Source organism: Aythya marila (assembly GCF_965140915.1).
Source record: "Aythya marila genome assembly, chromosome: 3".
Taxonomy (NCBI): domain Eukaryota; kingdom Metazoa; phylum Chordata; class Aves; order Anseriformes; family Anatidae; genus Aythya; species Aythya marila.
In genome coordinates this window covers 61,881,971-61,902,719 of record NC_139044.1, presented here as the reverse complement: position 1 = coordinate 61,902,719, position 20,749 = coordinate 61,881,971, and the positions used below count along the sequence as shown (strand labels likewise).

Below are 20,749 nucleotides of genomic sequence, written 5' to 3'. Positions count from 1 at the left end.
TGTAAAATCTGGTAACCAAAATCCCCAAATCCCAGTAGCAAACACAGTAGGGGAAGGTCAGTATTACCCAGATGAAGCCTCACCACCAAAAGGAAACACATTCTGCAACAACAGCTGAACTGCACTACTAATTTTTCATATAAAACACCGATGCCAATGAGTACTGCATCATTCCTGTTGCAATCAATGTAATAGATCTTACAGACCTGCTCTGCTTCGCTGATAATTAGTGTAAGTAGGGCCATTACAAATTTTATGACTCAGGTGCCCTGACTGATTATATGATCTATCAAAGGCAGTTTTAACTGCCTTCACAGCCTAACCCGATGTGGTAACGCAGAAATGTCACCAGGATAATACTGTTTCCTAATCACCTCGCCACGTTTTCACTGTTTTCTGGGGATTTGCTCTTGAGCAGATGTTTAGTACTAATTTACCCACAGCCACTTGAAGCCATCGAAGCAAATCACATGCTTAAAATTGTACGCATGCTTATTGTGTTAAGGCTTACACCACAAGAAAAAGAAATTATTTCTTAATACGAGGAGGAAAATATATAAAATAGTAGGGCACACACCACACACAGAATAGTTTGCACAGCAAACAGACTAATTCATTAAGCTTGCACTTCAAATGGTTTCTCTTGGAACGAGATCAGGGAAGTTTGAGATTTTCACCACAGAGGCTCAAACAGCAGGACAGCATCTCCAGTGCGAGCACACTCCTGCAGTACATCACCCTGGAGCACGCTCAAGGTTTTTTCTCAGCATTATCGGCATTCTTCTCTGCGGTTACCTTGCTACCTTCTTTGTTGTCTTCTGCTTCTTTTCATATATACACAGCTCCAAAATCAACATCCAGACCATGCCCACCACCCACCTAGGCAGTCTGGGTCACTCTCACACTTTCCTTCTTCCATCACCTCTTCTAAAAAAGAAGGTTTCTCCAAATAGATGTAAGAAACAATCAGGTCCGCTCCAGCTTCAGTGAAATTTGAAAAATTTTCACAAAAAGATTAAAAGCCAGAAACGTTCCGACTCCTCTGTCATCCATCCAAAAAACAGAGCCACATTTTTGTAAATTCTTATTTTATAGGTCGTATGGCATGGACTATACTTTTAAGACAGAAACTCACATGCCAGTTTTGCCATAGAGCTAATATTTGTGTTTCAAAAATTCAGAAAGTTCAAAACTTATCACTTCCATTATATTAAATAATCTTCCTCCAGAGACAGCCATAGATGACTGCAGCTGAATCTCAGATTCATGACAACAGAAGAAAATAAAAAGACTGAGGAGCTTTTTATCACCACCTCTGTCTGTTCTGATCACAGACAATTGAACAAATTTTCAAGTCTCCCCAAAACTCAGAGGCACTCTAGACAGCACTACAACACCAAACTTAGAGAAAAGGGTTCACTGGGCAGACACCTACCACTGACTTTTCCAACTTCAGGCCAACGAGAGCCATAATTCATGCCATCCTAAAGTATATTTCAACTGTCAGATGAATCACGTTCTAAAATTACTTACCTCATTAAACATCATCTTGGATACAGCACTATAAACATCTCAAGCTAGATTAGATGAGCCCTCCCCACAATATCTGTGAGAAGCACTCAGCTTTCTGCAATTTGCTAGAGGACTGCGCCTGCCCGACTGCACCATGACACCTCCTGTCAACAGTAAATCACTGTGATTTATTTAGAATTAAAGCACTCATATTGGAATAAAACGTAAAAAACAACTGATGCAGAAAGTCTCAGCAAATCTCTGTAATGACTTGTCTTCTGCATGGGCGTTAGCAGTCACACCACGCTCTCAATATTTCATTTGCTGAACCCTAAGACACTTTCAGTCTTTCTGCCATTGGAAATTTTGGTTGTTTGCCTGTGTCCTGGAGAAGGCAGCTCAGTGTCTTCTAGCAGCACAGCTTCCCTACTGGAGCGGTGAACATGGCCCACTGAACATGACATCTCCTTTCCTGATACAGCTGCCCAGTTATTGTCCCATGGAGCCTTCCTATCAGCCCCAGAGCTGCTCCCTCCCAGCCGATCTTTTCCCTGACAAACCACTTTTTCTTAGGTGCCAGCCTCTTGCTTAGGGAAATCCCATTTTGGTACAACACTGGCCACTTTATTTCACTAACGTTGAGCCTCAGATACACAGTAGCAGGGATGTAAACAGACAACAGAGGTGGCAGCAAGGACTGCATGCTTCAAAGAACAGAGCAATGTGATGTAAAAACAGTAGCTTGGCTCCTCAAGTAAAACTCAGAGCTCTTCTCATTCTGTTATTTACCCAGGAATTTGAGTGCATTTCAAAGTATATTTCTGCATTTTAGCCAAAAAAAAAAAAAAAAAAAAAAAAAAAAAGGAAAAAAGGCTTTTTTACTCACTCTCGGGGATCTGTCATTCAGTTTTTTCTGATGAACATTTTACAGCTGTGCCTTTCAGGGCAGCCTCTGGCTGGGGATGTGAGAGATGCCAACTTCAGTCTTTTCCTGCGCTGACAGCAACAGCAAGCCTCTGCACCACGGTATGGCACTCTGCATGAGGAGAAACACATAATAAATGGAGCATCAAAGCAGAAAACTTAAAGAAACTTAACCCCAGTGCTTTCTGCAACATACAGCTGCCTGAATACAGCTGGGCAAAAGCAGTCATTTCCTCCCAAAGCTTTCACAGGCACTTCCCACTACAAACAAGCCAAGTTCAAACCACGACATGCCAGGTTGGTTCCCACTGACTGATCTTTGAAAAGGCCAAGCAGTGAGAGCTGCGTGGTTACGCAAGCAAGGAAAATGAGACAGACACCTTCGTAACTTCCCAGAAAGCGCGTGACAAATGAAATCGGGAAAAGGACTCGCTCTGCTTTCCTTCCTCTGGTCCATTCTCCATGACATGGTGCGGTCACCCCAGTTCAGATATCCCCTTTCAGCCAGGGCACCTAGATGGACGTGACTGAGCAGACTTTTTGGTGGCTAGAGGAACTCATCAGGGGCATCCGCTGAGGTTTCCATTTTCAGCCTGTGATCCTTCCCTTGTTCTCTTTACATAAATACTTTTACTAGCTCCCCTTTCTTGCTGCTTCTTCTGGTTTCTTTGTTGCTATACCTGTCATTACATCCTTTCTCGAGTCTAACCTCCAGAGAGACTACCTTTTTAGCAGTATTTGTGAGCTGCTGGGAAAAAGAACAGATGAGAAAACTTCCAGGCCTACACTGCCAAAGCAAACAGGTCTCGACTATGCCTAGGTTTATGTGCCAAGGGCTTGGTAGTGGGGGGCTGCAGGGGTGGCCTCTGTGAGCAGAGCCCAGCAGCTGCCCCATGTCAGAGCAGAGCCAGCTCCAGATGGCTCCAAAAAGGACCTGCTGCTGCCCAGGGAGCAACACCAGGTGGGCCTCTGGGAGAGCAGAAGGGAAAATATTGCTGTGTGGCAGCAGTTGGGAGAGGGGAGTGAGAAAATGTGAGAGAAGCAGCCCTGCAGCTCCCAAGGTTGGTGCAGCAGGAGGGCAGGAGGTGCTCCAGGCAGGCAGCAGCAGTTCCCCTGCAGCTCGTGCAGAGGCCCCTGGTGAAGCAGGCTGTCCCCCTGCAACCCACAGGTCCCACATGGAGCAGATCTCCACGCTGCAGCCCCCCCATGGGTGGAGGAGCCCCCGGTGGAGCAGGTGGATGTGGCCTGGAGGAGGCTGCGGCCCATGGAGAGCCCCCGCAGGAGCAGGCCCCAGGCCGGAGCTGCAGCCCCTGGAGAGGAGCCCACGCAGGAGCAGAGGTCTGGGGGGAGCTGCCACCCACCCATGGGGGACCCGCTTTCCCAAAAGCAAAAAATTACATACGTTCAGTCACAACCTAAGTTTGTGCTTCATAAAAATTTTGTAAGAAGGAAAACAATAGATTATCATTTGCAAGACGTTGAGGCAGCCAAACTAAACCTAAGTAAACCACATCTTTATGCAGATACACTGAATACGAGGAACTATGTTATAGCCCTGATCTCGCTAAGACTGAGAAGCATCGCCTGCTATTCCAAGTTATTGCAGCCTTATGCACAGAATGCTTTATTTATTATTATTATTTTTGCTATAGGGCTGTAATACTGGAGCTGAAACAAGGTGAGAAGGAACTGCTACTCTGAAATTCAAGGAGCAAGAGCTTCTTTCTGTCTCAGACACTACACCCTCGTCATAAGCTGGGGTAAGAAACAGTTACCCTGGAGTATGTGCAGCTCTCTCAGGAATACTGCTTATTTATCAGGCTAATTACAGGAGTGCATGCACTCGTGACATCTTCATTTTGAGAATCCACACATGCCCTGACAAGCATAAAGAGGGCTGCTCCCTTGACTCTTCTCACCAGTTTGCTTTCTATACAGAAAGCTGAAGCTGGGCACTGAAATAGCAAGGATCGGTGATACATGTAACACATTTTTTGGGGGGAAAAAAGCCTCAAAAACCACCAAAAACACTAAATTACTTATCTGAGGGCTTGTTTTTCCTCACCCACTTGCTCTTGGCAACTCTGAAAAAGTAATTGCTTTTCAATAGCTGGGGATTAAGAGTCTTAGTAACAACTGCAGGAGAACTTTGCTAAAGCTGGCATCAAATCTGGACGTGATTAGAGCAGCGCAGCACAGAGCAGCTTACCGGTGTGCCCTTTTACAGCAGGGTGAAGGATTGGGAAGCACTCCATCAACAGGAGGGTGAAGAGAAGAGGTTGCCGCTGGATGATGCCTCACTGAGATCACCAGAAGCCCCAAGTCCCCCATTTGCAGCAGACGGAGCAAATAGCTGGTATGTGATGGGTGGAAAGAGGCAAGCAGCCCTGACATCCAACATGCTTACTTGGGAGTGGTCAGGATGTACATTTGATGGTAGATGATACCTGTTTGTGGGATGTTAAAATGACCAGCTGCTACTGAACAGGATGCTCGTCTTCTCAGACTGCAGAGAACAACCAGTCTTGGACTACAGGGCCACCACATATTGCCTAGCATCTGACACAGTTTAGGCTTTTCTATCGCTGACAGAAGTAATTAGCTGCATCCCTTCTTTGGGTAAGTGAGTCTGAGAAGCAAGACCCAAAAGACCTGGCTGCCCAAGGTTTGCTGCCCATCAGGGGATATGAAGGACCAAGTCAGTGTTCACATGTCAAGTACCAAACAACAGCTTGAAATAGGGACACCGAGTCCCTATTTCTGTTGTACTCAGCAAAGGCACCTGTCTGTAACCATCAGGGATGGTTATGCCAAGAAGAATAGAAACCTTTGGTAGTATATTTCTGTAAGTGACAGTAGTCCATGAGCTATCCATTTAAACAGGGCAAACATTAGGGAAAGCACTATTAAAAGTTTCTATATCAAAGGCTGCTACCTTTTGTGACAAAAAAACGTTGTGAGGCAGACTGTCTAGTGCAGGCAGCTCATCTTGAGCACCCCTCTGTCACTGAAGACCCAGGAGGTTTCAGTGTCTGAGACCTCAGCTTTGTCCTTTCTACCAAATGTCTCTCACTTTATTGGAGGTGGAAGGTCAAGGTTTTACTACCAGAAAAACACCATGTTAAGTGAAAATATTTTTCAAGAAAATGTTCTTGGATTTATTTGCTGCAGATATTAGAAAACAGTAAAAAGGAAGAATGAGAAAAATACATTTTTCCATGCTTGACCAATTCTTGCACTCTTCACTGCATATCTACTTCAGGCCACTACTGGGAGCTGGTCTTTTGGACTAGCCAGGTCTCACTGTTGTCACATACAGGTGAAAGAAAGGCTGCAAAAGAGTGTATGACCTCAACACTAGACATATGTTTCAGAAAACTCACCTGTATATTATGAAAAAAGTCACTGTGTAACATGTTTTTGTTGTTGTTTTGAAAGAGTGATGTATTTTCAAATAAACGTTTTTGTTAAGCAAAACTGATGCAGTGGTCATCCCCTCCCCTTAGAGTTAGAAAGGAGACTAAATAGCCTGCATGGGAGTTGGTGGTTTCACAGGCTGGAAATGAACCCTTGGGGCTCTGTACACTTCCACTGCTTTTTCAGCAGTGTTTGCAAATGATCGAAGTCACTCGGCCTGCTTGAATTTCCGAGAGCTGCAGACAGAACGCTGCTAAGGATAAATAATCTCTCTTGATCTCTGAAGCAGAAATCATTGCTGAAATGCCAGTTCTGTGACTTCAATTAGAAAATGCTGTTGTAAGACCTCACTGTCCCTCTTTCCTACTAATTAACATCTCTACATAATTCAGCTGCTTTGCCTCTCCTTTTCTTCCCCAATATATTCAGATCAGATGGGATTATGTAGAAAAACATGGTAATACAGAAAGATGTCAGAAAACAAACCATTAGTTATGTCTGTGTCTTGACCTTTTTCTACTGTTTTGCTGACTATGTTATAATTGCTTTTTCATTTGTCTATCACGAGAAACTGGCTGGAAAATGGGAAGTGGCAACAGTAATTTCTGTAAGAATAACTTTAAGTTATTGTAAAGTTCAAAGAGAAGCAGAATTAATTTATGGCAAGTATAACTATTCTCCACTTACAAATGCTATTTATGTTTTTGGAAGGCTTTTTGACTCTCTTTTTTTTTTTTTTAAACAGATGGAGAGAAAACTCATAGACAAAAAGAAAAGCGTCTGAATGGCATAGAGGTTTAAACATTTCTATTTTAAATAATATGAAAACACATTCAAATATCAGCAGGAGAAAAATATTACACTTGCCAGGCAGTTAAGAGAAGTTCAAAGCTTTTTTTTACCCCAGCAATCCAAATCAAGATGCAATAAACTACCTAAAAGCAAAGTATATTACAAGGTAGGATCTCAGCTGAAGAAGCATAGTGCCTACCTCTCAGACTACAGAGCTGACCTTCACCTCAGGCCAGTTTCAGTAGTTGTGTAGGTACCAACAGTATTTTTGATCATCTTATTCATGTTTCTTTTTATTCTTCTAATTTTATTTTCATGAACTCACTATTTGCTTCTCTATCCAGAGTTATAATGAATTCACTGTTCTACAAGTTAATTTATTCTGTGTTCTTCAGTTTCATATGGTTTCTATTTTTATATTTGTTATGAAAACATAGTATAGATTCAAATTACAAATCAAACACTTGCAGTTAAGGAAAAGCCACCTCCCTTCAGAGGAACCCTTGGAGTTCAGACATTCCCCAAAGCAGCAGTGAGGGCTGGAGAGGCAGACATAAAGCAGGCTGCAGACAACCAGTTGCACCACCACTGCTTACTCAAGAGTCCTCATTCCAAAGCAAGAACGTTGAGATACGCAAGTCATTTTATTCCAGTCTCAAAAAATTTTCATTACAATTAAAAATGTTGAGATTTAAAGAACTAAATTAATAAACTGTGTCTGAACTACAGCTAGAATATCAATAGCCATCCGTGTTCATGATTATGTACAGAAAGATGTAGCCTAAAGTTAGGCTCAAAGAAACGGATATTTGGGAGAGACCTCCAGAGCTCATCTCATCCCTTTTGAGAGCTGTTGCCATAGTTGCACCTACCACAACTTATCTGTTTGTTTACTTGCTTGTTTTCTGGTCTCACACTGCATCAAAGGCAAAAGTTTAAACTTTCTTGTTTGGAAACCATTCTTCGTTCCTCAAAATCCTTATGATTCTCATGGGATATTAATACTGCTACCCCTACATTTGTTGAAATTAAGCTTCTTGTCTTTGTCCCACTGCTCCCACTCCTTCCTTTTCTAAAAATCAAATGCTCTTTTTCTCTTGTTAAAAGGAAAAAATAGGGGAAAAAAAGCATTATTGCTTGAAGTAGAATAAAACCGCTATACATCTCTCCTTCCCTTTTCCATATCCCCCTCTTGAACAAAAACCTTTTCCCAGTGCCCTTCAAGATGCATTTTGGGCAATTGTAAGGAAATGCAGAAGTCCTCTTTGAATATCAAGAAACTTCACCATCAAAGTCAGGTTATGGTTGTTATGATTGACTGACTTTTCTTTTCTTTCCTTTTTAAGGTAGAGTGAAGACCCAGCAGCTCCTTAAAATATCCACTGTGAGTTTAGATGTCATGCTCTAAAGTCCTTGTTCATGTTTCTTCAGCTCTTATTTCTGCAGGCAAGGCAGAGTATGGACTCTGACCCTCTAGCAGTCACTTAAATAAGTACAAAAACTAGGTGCTGATAATCAGGCAATAGCAGAAGAACCACAGTCATGGAACCGTGTTCGTGTCCCAAAGACCCAATGCAAACATGAAGGTCACTTCATTGACGCTCAGGACGGTCCTAACCCAAGTAAAGCAGCAACACCTAGGGTTGCTGGGCCCAAAAGTGCTTGCAACAAGCCCCAAGCTCTCCAGCTTCTGCTTCAACACATCCAGTCTTGACACCAGAAAGCTCTTGGTGTGAGAGGCTGCACAGCGGGAAGACCCCAACACCACCATAGCTGAAGAGGGAAACTCAAGTCCTGGGCTGCGTCTGGGCAGCCAGGCTCTCCAGCAGGACCTTGCCCCGCTGTGTTTCCCCACAGCCTGTCCAGGAATGAACTCAGAAAGGGAGCTAAGAGCTGTGAGCTTCGCGACCAGTTTACAAGGTCTGACAGGGCAAAACACAAACATTTTATCCTGCATGTTCTCCCTGTTAGCACAGACACGCTGCTGGATGCGCAGACCTGCACTGCCTGAGGGGTCAGGGCTGACCCTCAGCATGTCTGAGGAAAAGCAAGTTCAGCTGAACAAAACAGAACAAAATTTAGTTTTGATTTTTAATCCAAACACCACATGGATCCTAATTCAAGCTACAATATAACAAAAATTGTTCAAACAGTCTTTTTTTCTCCTCACAGCATAAACCTGGATTTTCTTTTACGGTGTGTTCCACCCAAACATTAACCACTGACAATACAAAACAGAGAAATGGCGAACCTAAACTGTAACCCAGTTCACAGACCGCATAAGAAGATTAACTTAACAAGACCCGTGTTCGGTTCCTTTTATCCTTGATGTAAAACTTAAGTCATCACTAATTAGTCACACTTTTAAGGAACTCTTGCAACTAACACAAACGCTGGCTGTTATGCTCCCGTTCATACAAAGCTTCAAGATGGAAATCATGTCTTGGTTCCTTCACCAAACTGTACAAATGTGTGGATTAACTTACTGCCGTTGCAATAAGTGATGGAAACAAAATATGGGTTGTTTTCACAAATCATTTGTTGTTATTTATTTATTCCAGCTGCTTTATAGTATAGCCCATGTCTCTAGGGCTACATATGTTAGCTTAAAACGAACTGATGCTAGTACTTAGCAAGTTGAAAATATAAATCAAACCATTCAAGTCACAGAATTAAACTCTAGTATCTGATTTTTGGTGCCCAGTTTCAAAAATTGTAATTTCTATGCTGTGCAGGTCTGCTCATATGCTTTGCTAGACGGCTGCTCCTCTCCAAACTGCAGTACTGTATAGCAACAGCAAAACGAAGAGCAGAGAACTCCTTAGTTCGTTCACGAACGGAGAAGACAACCTATTGATAGATAATTCATCCTACTGGCCAAATACTGACAGCCTGAGGTACTCAATATGTGTTTTTTTTTCCTTCAGTTTTCATAGAAGACGCCTGCTGCCAGGCCCCTGTAAGTACCTGTGCATTGGGGAAGGACAGCAACAAAGAAAAGGGCAAAGGCCGCTTAGAGAAGCTAGATGCATTCATATCCTTGGGGTTGGACGGGAATCACCTATGGGTCCTGAAAGAATTGGTTGATCACTTCTCTATTATCCGAGAAAATCGTGGTGATATGGAAGTCCCTTATAATTGGAAAAAGTCTAATGTCACACAACTTCAGATGGGACAGATGGGAAGAAGACCCAGGAAAGTACAGGCCAGTTAGGTCCCTGCAGTCCCTTGGGAGATCAAGGAGCACACCAGGAACATCAGGAACTCAGCTAGCATGATTTCACTTCAGTATCTTACTTATTATCTATAATTCCTGGAAACTCCATGTTGTCCTCTGACTAACAGAAGTAACTTTACATCTATACAAATATTCACCTGGTGATTAGTATCTAAAACGCAAACTGCAATTTATGAAAATGCCACAACATGCTGGTAGCTTCCACATTATTTGTTACAGTACTTACAATATGAAACGGTCCGGAGAGCACAACAGGTCTCAATGAGTCTATTTTAGATTTGCTCAATTTAAAAATAAAGTAACATAAAATAATAATTTAAAAAATGGAATGCAAAGGGCAAAATTTTCTCCTTTATTCTACCACTATGACCTATGTTTTTTCAGTGCCTTTACTGAGAACAACGTTTGGCCTCACCATGGCATCTCCACTGACAAATATGCTACGGATGCACACACCAGGACAGTTTTTAGAGTACCCCGTTGTAGCTGGGAGCTCCATTCATTCCTGTCAGCAAAGTATGACTCTAATGCCAGAAAGACGCCAGCTCTCCAGGATGAAAAGGGTGGTACCTTCCCAATGTTTTCAGCACACTGCTGCACATTAAAATAAGCTCAACTCTATTTTTAGAAGAAATATCTATATCTTTTCAGCTCTCCAGTGGTAACTGCTGAACAAAAGTATTGGGAAGAGGCACATTGATTAAAAGGGGATAATCAATGACACTAATAAGGTGCATGCTCTTAACTGCATTAAATGAGCCCTCAGCGTTGTCAGCTCTGAATGGAGCTTCCACAGGTACATAGAAAATTAAAACAAGTAATTGGCAATTAGTATCTTAATGTTCTCTGTGGGACAGTTTAACAAATGTAGAATAAAAGTTAATCTGCAGATCACCTTTGAGCCTGACTCCTACATGGACAGTTTTCTTCCTTTTTTTTTTCCCTTAAGCAGTTCACCAGTTTTCTCAGAGAAGTTCTGGACTTAAGTCACTGCCACAAATTCAGATACGCAGACACATGACCTTTACTTATAGATAAATCTAACAGAGAAATATTGCCACCGGTCTTGCTGAGGCCTGTTAACGCGCTTCCCAAGGATGAGCAAAGCGTCAGCAGCTCATTAGTAACTGGTACGCTCCTTGCTCAGTAAATCACTACTTAATGCTGATCGTCTTGGCACCTCTCTCTGCCTCTAACCTCGGGCTGCAGGAAGGTTATTGTGGAGGTGAGGCTGGAGCAGGCCAGCAGCACCAGGCAGCCCCAGATTTGCTTCAACACATACATGATGCTGAAACACTGCAATGGAAATGAAAAGGCACAAATGCTCAGGTATCTTTGCCTGCTGTCTTTCCTTTTTTAAAAAAAAATATTGCTCATATTCCACAGAGAAGAAATCAGATTCAGCCTCCCTCTTCCACACTTACGAATTTCAATTGGGAACGCATGAGCTGAATTGCTCTTTATTCACGCTTCATTTTCCACTGCGATGGAGTTTTGGGACAATGATGGTAAGACTAATTTTCTTACTGTGAAGTAATTCGTTTATATTTGAATAAATATAGTTTGATCTTTATAAGTGAGGCAGTCTTCATCGTTAAATTTATAAGACACATGAAGAGGCAACCACAGTATATCCTGTTTGTCTCTCAGGCTACAAACTGAGGCGTTAACACTTAGAATAAAAGCAAAGATTAAAAATTAATTAAAAACATGAAAAAATTAACAGAAAAGGATCTCACTTGACATTTTTAAGTGACACTACTGTCTCTCTGGGATGTTCTTTTTCTTCCCTCTGTTCTGCTTTTATCTTTTCATGCCTCCAAAGCCCATATCCTGCCAGTCAGTGTACTTAGCCTGCCTGCTAATGCAATACTTCTTCCCTCCTTTGTGCTAGAGTGCCTAAGCTCCTCACAGTCCATTCACTGGGTTGATGCAGACCAGCACCTTTTATGGAGCCTCAGTTCAACTGAGTGGCTCATACAAACCATTTCCCTCTTTTATCACTTCATCTACACATGCCTAAATGCTTCTCAAATGTACAATTAGTTTATAATGCACCTACAAGTGGTCGCTGCAAACTGCTGGAGTAAACGCATTTACTTTGGATCCATCAGTGGAAACCTGGTGGAAAACTGCGTGCTGCCAGAAGGCAAAACACCAGTTCCCCACCTATTGCCCACAAAAGGCAGTTAGAAAACCAACTAAAGATGGATAAAAATGGCAGGAAAAAGTCATAAAGAGTATAAATTTAAAAAAATATATATTTTAGCTCAGGTTCAGTCTTAGCTGTGTGCTGAAACACCTGTTTCTAGTACAATCAGAGTAATCCCTTCTGTGTTTCATATGTATGATCAAAATGTGTATTTTCTTGCAAAAATTAGTCTGAATCAGGCTGTCAATCAGTTCTGGAAAATCACAACTGGTCTGATTCAGCCTCATCTGCTGCCTTCACCACAGCATACCCAGAATCTTCCCCTAAAATATTTTACTTTATTTATTTATTTATTTATTCATTTTTAACTGTTTCACTGCTTTCCCCCTTGTTTTCTGTTCTGATACCATCTCCCAACCAACAGCAACTGAGCAGAACTTATAGTATATCTGAGAACAAATACAGATAGCTCCCCTGTGAAATGAAGCCAACAGACATAAAAGCTCATTTATGTTACGGACAGAATTGCCACATGATGCTTGATTGTCATCTGTAGAGCAGGTTTACTGACCACTGAAGACAATATTTTATAAATAAATTGCCAAAATCGGCAACAGCAAACTTCAAGAAGAAGAAGAAGAACAAAAAACGTTTAGTTATTGCTGCTCCTCCAGCCCAGCACACAGCTGTTGAGGTGGGTATCACTGCCACGACAGCTCAACCTCTCTTAAAACCACCACTGAGATGGGGTTTCATGGCATTATGGCACTGTCCAGACCCTCCACAGTGACCACACGAACACAGAAGAGGATGGAAATCGAGCTCCGAGCACCAGATGGAAGAGGAACAGTCACGAGGGGTATTCCAGAGCAGCAGGAGGGTAAAATCCTAACATTACTGGCATCAGTGAAGCATGTCACAGTAACAGATGTGCAGAGTTTGATAAATAAGTTACAGATGCAGATTTGACAGTACAGAAACATACCAAAGAGATGCATGCAGAAGAATTTGGCAAGGTTTAGGTACTGTGTGGTCACAATCACCTGAAGGATCCCTGAACTAAAGATCTTCTTGTTGCAATCTGAGTGGTAAGAAAGGATGATGGTGTTGAAATAATCAAAAATAAGGAATTGCTGATTATGGTTTGGAAAAGGGACAAGTCAGAGGTAATGGAATAGAAAAATACCAGCTGACATCTCCATGTCCTCTGGGAAGCAAGAGAGAGATTTCTGGCCCATGCAGAAGGGGCCAGAAGTTGGCTGCAACATGGACAAGGCTTCAGAAAGAAGCTGAGTTACAGTTTATCTCAAGGTAATCTTGTCCCGAAGGTGCAGAAAACACAGACAAACAACCAAGGGCACAGCCACACAGAACAAATACCAAAAAGCTGGCTGAGGGAGGATCCTGCAAGCAAGTTGCTGTGGTGGCAGAAACGCTCCAAGAGGACAGGAGCACAAAAACATGGGCAGGATTTCAAAAACAACCCCAGGGAATACACTGAAGACAGCTGACAGTAAGAACATGTTGTAAACCTCGATGAGGAAGAGGTCAGTAGAGACACTGCCCAGAATAGTGTGCAAAGCTGGCATGGAAAAGGCACAGGGCACATTAGGGAGAGGTATGCACCAAGAGCTCTTGACAGTAAGTTTAGCAATGAAAAGAGAGTTGTAGAAGGTACCTAGAGGTGCAAATGTGATGGCCTGGCCTTCTTCTTCCAGCTGGAAGGGAATCAAATGAGTTAATGATGCTAGTAAAACAGAAAGAGCAAGAGAGGTGAGGCTGGACAGTAAGAGAAGAGATGTAAAAGCAACAGAAAGAAATGACGGGTGGCTCATGACCAGCAGGGCAAGTGGAAGAGAAAGCAAAGATGATGAAAAACTTTTGCCTGTGCTGGAGACCACAAGAGCTGTAAGGAGGGAGTTGAGTACAAGCAATGAAAAAACACCTTGTGCCAATTTTCTTTTCAGAGCAATTGCTGAGTTCCTAGACAGAAAGAGAACTGGGAGAGGAGAGGGAATCCCCCGGGGACAAGCCCAAGCTGGCAAAAAGCTACCTGGGGCCGTGGATGCCGACTGGCATTAAGCTGAAGGGCTGGCAGCACTACCCATCGACCAGAACCACGGGAAACCAGCCAGGCAGCACGAAGCCAGCCTAGCAGCACCTCGCAGGGATGTCAGAGCAGAGTCGTGTCTTAGGAGACAGAAGGCACATTAGAAAAAATAATCACATATCCTTAAACATCCTTAAAATACCAGAATGATGCTTGGAATAAGGTAAAGAAGCAAGCATAGCCCCAAAGAGCCAATGGTATAGATTATATAATGTTGATGTGTGCATTGCCTTGCTCACAAGCTGATTGGGATTTCCAGTTTGTAAGTTACACCCTTCATGACTTGTTAAGGCCTCCTGGGAGACCCGAACATTTCACTTGACAAAGGTTTATCCAACAAAACGAGAGCTAAAAGGTGCAAGAATCATTTGGCAGAGTGCCATTATTAGGCTAACCATTCAGAAGCTTCCCATTTTTCCCATTTTTGCCACTTTATACAAAAGCCTAGGGTACATATAAGAATTAGTAAGAGAAATATCATACCTCAGTGATTGCTGAGAGATTTCCAGATATGAAAATTGCATGGAGTAAGTTTAGTTCAGAGAAAAAATACCTAGCATGGTTACCATGTTCTTGCCTTGGAAAGAAAGAAAAAAATCCTGCTTTATAGAGTGACCAAATTTCTCATTTGCTTCAAAGTTCTGCTAATAATTGCTTTGTTTTTTCTTCCTTTGAAAGCTAGACAAGACAATAATCCAGCAGAGAAAACAAAAGATACAGTGAAATGCTTCCTGAAAGTCTGATGTGCAATTGTTGCAGTCTACTCATCTTTGCATTTGGCTTCTGAAAACAATCCAGGCCACACTTAAGTAAATACATAAATATGTAACAAATTACTACATCCTTATAAGCTGTCAGATTTGCCTAGTGCATATGGTTTGAGAAACACGTGGGTGCTTCCTACATTGAAAAATGCATGTCAGTCCTTTCAGGGAGAGGTATTTCTGATTGTCTTGAGCAAGGAAAATGAGATTACATCCTGCTGGCTTTTGTCTTAGGCTTGCAAGTCTTCTTATAGAAGTTTAATAACACTCTTTTCCTTTTTGCATTTTACTTTTTAGTAGTAAAACAGGGAAAATGTTTAAGTCTGACAACATTTGTAGATTTCCACGGAATTCTTGTGTACTGAAATACTTGAAACGCTGTTTTCTGAAGCAGAACCTTACTCTTGATTTACTTTTTAAAAATACAATAATAGGAATAATTTCCTGCCTGTGTGGCTGCACCGGGAGCCACGCGGGGGGCCCTGTGCTCACAGCATCCCTCCCGCCGAGGGGCAGCAGCCCGTGCCGGTGCAGACCAGCACCAGCTCTGGCCCATTTAGCAGCAGATGGGGAAAGCCAGCTGCTCCTTCACCTGGGGAAAGGAGAGACTCCTCACAAATAGCAGGGACTTGTCTTGTCGATCCAGACTGGTTCACATCCTTGACTTCATCAGAGGCGCTGTAATTCCTGCCCAGGGCACACCGCTGCAGTCACGCCGTGCCTCCAGGGCTTTCCGAGCAAGCAAGGTGGCTGGTGCTGACTGCAGTCCAAACTGACGGAGCAAAAGGGAGTTTTCGGGCTACAAGTAATTTTCCACTGCAAAGTTAAAAGCAGTCCTAGCTGCACGCTGATGTACCGATACTGCAGAGGAAAAAGCCTATCTGTTTCTGCTTCCACAGGAGCTCCGAATGACTCAAAAGTGATTAGTAATATTTTTGAGCTCACTGATTGCATAATTCAATTTCTGAATGCATTTCTGGGAATGTGTTATGAAGTCTCTCCTATTCATTTTTCCTGAAAGCAGACTTTTATGAAGAAACTGTCAGTGAATGAATTACGGACCTTTCAACATCGGAGCACCTTCATCTAAAAAACCTTCACGTTTTTGATGTATGCACTAATCAGTTAAAAACCAACAACTCCACAACTGTGATATATGCAAGGGAGCAAATTCTAATCGCTGGGGATCAACAACCAGATTTTCATACACCAAAGCAGGGCAAAAACTTAAATTTAAGAAAATATGACTCTAAACCACTACTAAAGCTATCCTCAACTTTAAGCTGCTGCTATCAGTGTCATATATTTGAGCTGAAGTTAAATATAGCATGCATCTGATATACGCAGAGCTCATTTGTACTCTGTGTGCACGTAGAAAAGCATACAAACTAATCTGTACAAATCCATTTTCAGCCAAAACCAATACTTGTTATGCACCATATATATATTTCAGCAGCATAAACGTTAGCTATTACATTATATAAGAGCAGTATTGTTTCTCTGTAGAACTGCCAATTAAATACATTCATAAATCTACATTCAGCGAATAAAATGCAAAGCATCTACGTCACCACCTTTGTGATAGAGATAAGTGAAGCTCCACTGTTCACCTGGTGTATCTAGCAAGGTGAGCGACGTCAGAAAATACAGTGAATTATACAGCCAAGGCTGGTAAGGTTAGGCAACGGCGGTACTGCTGCCATAACTCTTATTTAGTGTTTACCTTCTAACCCCAGGGGATACGTGCTTCTTTTATGTTTAGCAACTGACTGTCAACACAAGAGTACCGTAGCAAATCAGCTATTCACAGGAAGGTGATGTGCTTATCCTCGATAAAACTGAGCAAGGTGGAGGGGATGCTTTTTCACAAACAATCACCATCTTTGATAAAAATCTCGAGTGGTAAAGCCCCATAACCCCTCCTGAGACACATCTCTTCTACTTGCTAATGGTCAGACTTTGGTCAGCCGTGCTACAGAATTGGAAAACGCACAACACCTCTGAAAAAAGAGCACAGAGAGGTGAGGTACAATGTCAGCATCGCGCACAGCACCCACAAAAACCAGACAGGACATACACAGCACATGCAGCAGCGATGTATTTTTTAACTGAAAGTTGGATTGATGGCAAAATCCTCTCTCAAGCCAGGGCAGGGTGGCAAAGTGAGATCCCACACCACGGCCACAGCTCCCACCTGCTTTCATGCAGCAGCGCCCACAGGGGGAGGTGGCAATTTGGTCTCTGCCCTCATCCCCTTCTTAATCTCTTTGTTCAGACTGACCACGGGGGAGACCATTACTGTCAGCCCTGCTTGGACTTTCTGCTATTAAGGCTACTTAAGCTTTTCCAAGTAAATTGCATGTGTCAAACCAACATCGCAGAGCGATGGCCAAAAGCCTTTACACGACTGCTCTCCCCTCCTATTGATCCACCCAGGGGCAAAGGGGAAGGGAAGAGATACAGCCCAGGAGCCTTCGGCCAGCTCTCGGCAGGTCCTCGTTCCTCCCACTCATTAGATTGCTGTTTTACACCATTACGGGCAGTACATCAGTCATTCCCTCAAATTCATTCACTAAAGACTAATTGGAGGTTAATGACTGCGCGTTTGCATCTCTGCCAGAGCCTCATGATAGTCGCTCTGCTGGATATACCTCCTCTAACTTAGACTTTATAAAGGATTTGATTCAAAGGACTTTAATTTCCTTCCACAGTCAATGGGGAAAGAGAAGTGGATGTAACACAGCCACGGGAAGCGTGTCCCAGGTTCCTCCTGACCCCTGCTCTGACCACAGAGGGAGCTCACCTGCAGTTTTACACACCTTTGCCTTGATGGTGTGAACCCCATGCATAACATTGAACTGGCCACCCATGAAAGAGGACTTCTCTATATCCATCATCTTACAGAAAGAGCTAGAAATTGTCTATAGACTGTCTTCTGTGCTTTAACTACAGCCCTGAGCTCCTGTCTGTGGGCTATGGGATTCCCAGCACCTTTTAACCTCTTACTTATCCCTCATTTGGCATCCTCAAGCAGCAAAAACACTCTTTGCACACTCTGAGTACATTTAATCTCAAAAAAAACCTTTGAGTAAATGGCTTTTATTCTTTATTAGATATTTTGGCTCTCTGAACAATTGTGAATATTGTCCATCTCCAGCCATCTGTAGTACAACACACCTAACAATTTCTTTTGCTGGTCCTAATGTCTGCTGCTCAAACGCTGCCCACATTCTTTCACGTGACCAGGACCACCAGTCTGTGGCAAAACTACAGAACGTGACTTTTTTTTAAAAAAAAAAAAAAAAACACCTTCTCAATTAAAAAATGCATTTAAGTGAATTACACCATTTCTCCACTGTGCCTTCCTTCCCTCTATTTTGTCAGTGTCCATGCTTCTTTTCAGAAGGAAAAAAATGAGGAAAGGCAAAATACCACATGAGAAGTTTAAGCACATAGAAGTTAAGCAATTCAAAGTTACGGCTGCCAAAGGAACATGAATTCAGCCAAGTGCACGTTCACTGCAAGGCACACAGGTTAAAACCATATACTGCAACAGACTACAATGCACAGACACTAAAGAAGTGTTACAGCTTTTAAGGGAAAACATATCTTTACATCTGTCAACTTGCTGGCTTAGTTTATCCTTTGTTTAAGTTCCTTGTGCTGAATGTAACTAGCTGTGTCACCGTTTCATTAAGTACTCTGACATTTCAGCTGGATGTTTCCAGGAGATTTATGCTCCTCCATCCAAAAGGGGCAAAAAAGAGAGGCAAAGAGGAACAAAAGGCTACAGAGCAGTACGAGCGTGGGAATGAGGTGCCCTCCACATTAAAATAGCAAAGCTCTTTAGGTAACGACACAAAGGCTAACCCATCAAATGTCACTTATTCAGGCCCCTCTAAAATACGTTGCATTTTAGGAGCACCAGGTACAGGAATTCACTCAAATCAACAAGCTGTCAAATTCCCTTCCCCACCCCATCTATGTCCCACAGCTCAAGAATTTGATGTTCATGTTACCCCACTTCTCTCCCTCAGATCCACACTGAAACAAACAAAAAACCACCCATGGGATAGAGAAGGGAAGCCAATTCCTACCACCCAACCAGGGGTGTCTTCACTGACTGCAGAGCAAACTTACAGAGACAGACGCTGAGGTTCCTTCAGAAAGCAGCCCAGATCAGACACCAAGTTTGGGGATTTTGTATGGCCCTCCGAAGGAACTACACCTCCATCCTCTGGAAGGGTGACAGGTTGGCTGAGAGTGGTGTCCAAATTTGACTAGCCCGCTCTTACAGCAACGCCCCAAAAACCCAAAGAGAGATTGCTCAAAATGACCTTTCTCATGTGCATTCAAAATTGACGTGTTTAAAATATGTTCAAAAATACAGGAATTACTCTTCCTAATCTAAATATAATCTAAAATGAATACTCTCAGTATACTTAATGTCAGTGCATTAGAGTAGCCCCATTCCTGTTTTGGATATTGAGGCTCAAATCTGGGATTCAGCCTTACTGCTGGTTCACTCTGTACTGCCACTACTGAGTCGTCTCCAGCCTTCACACATGAGATGCAGCTCAGAGAGGATGCTCAGATGAGCCTGGACAGGCAGGCAGACCTCTCTGACAGCACACTCGCTATGCTTGTGGGTGCTGTGCCTAGCACGTCTCCTGCTTCCCATCTGCAGTAGGGATAAAAAGGGAAAAAGGTTCAAAATCAAGTAACATAACTTCATAGCTACTTTCCAGGAACACTTGAAAAACACCTCCAAAAAAAAACCAAACAAAAAAGAAACAACAAAGGTTTTCTGCTTCATTTGTTCTCTGGAGAGTAAGCAATAAAAAAAAAAAAAAAAAAAAAAAAAGTTATTTCAAGGTTAGCCTGTCAGATCTTGGTAAAAAGAATATACGTGATGATGAAAATGGTGAGTGAAAAAGTCTTCTTTTTGAAACAATATTGTTGTCAGTGCCAATAAAAACACCAGGAAAAAAAAAAAAAAGAAAAAAGTCGAGTTGAAAACACTCGAAGTCTCTTAGTGGGTTTTTATGCATACAGATTATTTTACAGGCTCTTATAAATTATGTATGCTCTGAGCATATATTTCTGTAAATATAGCCGACAGTCTGTTTTTTTAAGTCATTCATGCACCCGAAAGAAAATTTGGAAACCCACGCAGCTGTTTGACATGGAGGTCTTCAACCACAGAAGTTGTCAAAGGTTTTACTCCTAAAAGTGTTTAAGCTTAACTGAGATGTTGACGGATACCTGTACTATGCTTATCTGCATGGCAGGGCAGTTTCCCCATCACGTGTGGACAAGGATGAAGTCTCTACTGATAGTCCCTTGGATATAGGTTTTTGCACAATGAAAGAGAATAAGAAAATTAAGCAACTCTGCAGTTACTTGTTCTGGTTCAAGTTAAGTCTAATGATTTTAGATACATACAAAAATAGAGCAGAGAAAAAAATACATGGATTAAAGAAGCCAGGTACTGATAAGGTCTCTCCTGCTTTTTCCCACCTACGCAGATCTTAAGGTTTTCTGATTTGCAGCTCTGAAGGGGGATGTAGTTCAGGCATGTAGTGGTTAATAACAACAATCTGATTCAGCTGTAACATAAAACTACAAATAGGTATCAAGTACTAACTAAACTAAAATTTCCTTGCCAAAGATAACAGAAGGGGATTTCTGAAAAACAAAACCAATCATTCAGTAACACGCATAGACGTCACAAAAATAATTTAAATGGCCGTATCTTTTTCACAACTTGAGACACACAAAAAAAGATTGGTCATCTTGTTTGTACTGGGAACAGGAAAAAATATTTAATAGGAGTATTA

General features: G+C 42.3%; 1 protein-coding gene across 6 annotated transcripts in view; it reads right to left on the bottom strand.

Moving 5' to 3' along the window:
- The window catches only part of ANKRD6 (ankyrin repeat domain 6), a 41,529-nt gene extending 38,983 nt beyond the window's left edge, over positions 1 to 2,546 (bottom strand). For all 6 annotated transcript variants that reach the window (XM_082756489.1, XM_082756488.1, XM_082756490.1 and 3 more), the window contains exon 1: positions 2,399 to 2,546. The gene's annotated coding sequence lies outside the window, so the exon portion shown is untranslated. The remainder of the gene's footprint in view (positions 1 to 2,398) is intronic.
- Positions 2,547 to 20,749: the final 18,203 nt, after the last annotated feature.